Source organism: Microcebus murinus, chromosome 15 (genome assembly GCF_040939455.1).
Source record: "Microcebus murinus isolate Inina chromosome 15, M.murinus_Inina_mat1.0, whole genome shotgun sequence".
Taxonomy (NCBI): Eukaryota; Metazoa; Chordata; class Mammalia; order Primates; family Cheirogaleidae; genus Microcebus; species Microcebus murinus.
Genome location: NC_134118.1, coordinates 10,945,448 through 10,947,904, shown reverse-complemented (window position 1 = coordinate 10,947,904; position 2,457 = coordinate 10,945,448). Strand labels below are relative to the sequence as shown.

General features: G+C 47.1%; 1 pseudogene; it reads right to left on the bottom strand.

Annotated features, from left to right (window-relative positions):
• Window positions 1–254: 254 nt before the first annotated feature.
• LOC105865123 (KH domain-containing, RNA-binding, signal transduction-associated protein 3 pseudogene) lies at window positions 255–1,822 on the bottom strand (annotated as a pseudogene).
• Window positions 1,823–2,457: the final 635 nt, after the last annotated feature.

Here is a 2,457-nt window from a genome sequence, read left to right as displayed (position 1 = left end):
TTCTGCCAGAAGCAGATCTTTCAATGGAACAGAATGAAAAGCCAGAAATAAAGAAAAATACCAATGAATTTAAGGCAAGATAACATGGGATTTTAAGCTAATGAGGAAAGATGGTTTTTTTTTTTTTTTTTTTTTTTTTTTTTTTGCTGTTTCACAACATCAGACATTACAATCAGTATCTGGCAAAGCCTGTTTTTTCTACACCTGCATCACCTGCATTTGGCTGTGTCTCACTGAAGGTGCCTTGGGTCACTTCAGTCCTCCTGCCCGTAGGAATTGTAAGTTACCTCACTGAGTCTGTCCACAATCATAGTAATTATAATAGCATTAGTTTGGGCTGTAGAGCTATAACTACTATCAAAGGAATCATAACTCTTCATCATAAGCAGTGCCATATTCATTATCATAGTTATACTGTCCATATTTCCCTCCTATTTCAGGCTGGTGGTGGTGGAGGTCTGGACCTAGTTGGGGGGACTCCTCTTGCTCTGGGAGTGAGAAGTCCTCTAACCTGACTCACTGGCCCAGGGGTGGAAAGGATTCTCCTAGGAGTTGGCATCACTTTTGGTACACCAACTCCAACAGGCTGGGCTGTGACTTCTGCCCTTTCCCTGGTTAGTCTGGGGTTGGTAGACCTCTTGTATATGAAGTAGGTTTCCCTTGAACCATTGGAGTATTTGCATTTTCGGCATCACCATTCCAACATGTTCATTCCTAGAGCTATGGTTGCCTGATCTCATCATTGTAGTCAGGAATATGAACTTTTTGATTTCTCTCAAAACATGCCCCATCCAGGCATAAGCCACTGCAAGTCACAAAAACAATTCAGTGAGAACAAGATGATCCTGGAGGTGGAAGTACTTTGCTTCTCCATTTTTCCTTAATTGTTCTCTCACCAAAACTCTCCCAGGGATGGACGTTTTTGTCAAGGTTTCTTCTTTTTTTATTTGAAACAGGACTAAAAAAATTTTTTTCAGCATATTACAGGGGTAAAAATGTTTAGGTTACATATATTGACTTTGCCCCACCAAAGTCAGAGCTTCAAGCCTGTCCATCCCTCAGACAGTGCACACCATACCCATTAGGTGTGAATATGCGCATCTACTCTTCCCCACTTCCACCTGCCTGACATCCAATGAATGTTATTAGTATATGTGCACGTGAGTGTTGATCAGTTAAAACCAATTTGATGGTGAGTACACGTGATACTTGTTTTTCCATTCTTGTGATACTTCACTTAGTAGAATGGGTTCTAGCTCTATCCAGGAAAATACAAGATGTGCTACAACACTGTTGTTTCTTAGAGCTGAATAATACTCCATGGTATACATATACCACATTTTATTAATCCACTCATGAATTGATGGGCACTTGGGTTGTTTCCACATCTTTGCAATTGTGAATTGTGCTGCTATAAACACTGGAGTACAGATGTCTTTTTTATAGAGTGTCTTTTTACCTTTGGGTAGATGCCCAGCAATGGGATTGCTGGATCAAATGGTAGTTCTACTTGTAGCTCTCTGAGGTATATCCATATTACTTTCCACAGAGGTTGTACTAGTTTTCAGTCCCACCAGCAGTGTATAGGTGTTCCTATATTTCCACATCCACGCCAACATTTATTGTTTTGGGACTTTTTGATAAAGGCTATTCTCACTGGAGTTCAGTAATATCCCACTGTGGTTTATGAAAGTTTCTTCCTGAAAGCTTTCAGACACTTGCCACGTGGACCCAAAAGTTTCTGCACAACGTTGAACTTAGGGACCTGCTTTACAGGAATTAACACTTTCTGTCCCAGCTTCATGTTCTTGTTAATCACTCCATCCGCCTACTTGCCTTCTCCTTTCTGACACGGCGACAGAGCACTCTTGAAGGAAGGCTTCAGGGAGCTCTTCTCGGCCATCAGCTGGCGCAGGTGCTACCCCATGCTCGCTGGCGGCCGGGGCACAGACTGGCAGAGCGGAAGCAGCGGTGGCCCAGCAACCCTCAACCTGGCCAGGCAGGAACAGTGGCAGCAGTGGCGGCAGGGACCTCCGGCCAGATGGCACAGCAGCAGTGGCCAAGCCAGGCAGTCAGCCGAGGATGCAGGGGCACAGAGGCAGGAACTGGCCACTAAGCACAGATCCCGGTGACGACCGCGTGCCCAGCGTAGGCGCGGCCCGGGCTATGGAGGTTGAGTATGAGCAAGTGCGGCGGCTGGCGCTACAACAGGCTGCAGGCCCACACGCAGGGCGGGTGGTGCCCTCAGGGACCCTGAAGCTGCTCACGGTGAGCTCCGCCAGCCGGGCAGGCAGACACTCAAGCTGCAGAGGGACCCAGAGGCAGCCCGTGGCGAGCCTTGCCAGCTCACGCAAGCATCCAAGCTGTGGCAGCCAGAACCACACCACCAGGGCCTCAGAGTTGGGCAACCCCAGCCTGCTTTGCGGGGGGTAAAACGGTTTCCTCCGCCAGTTGGCG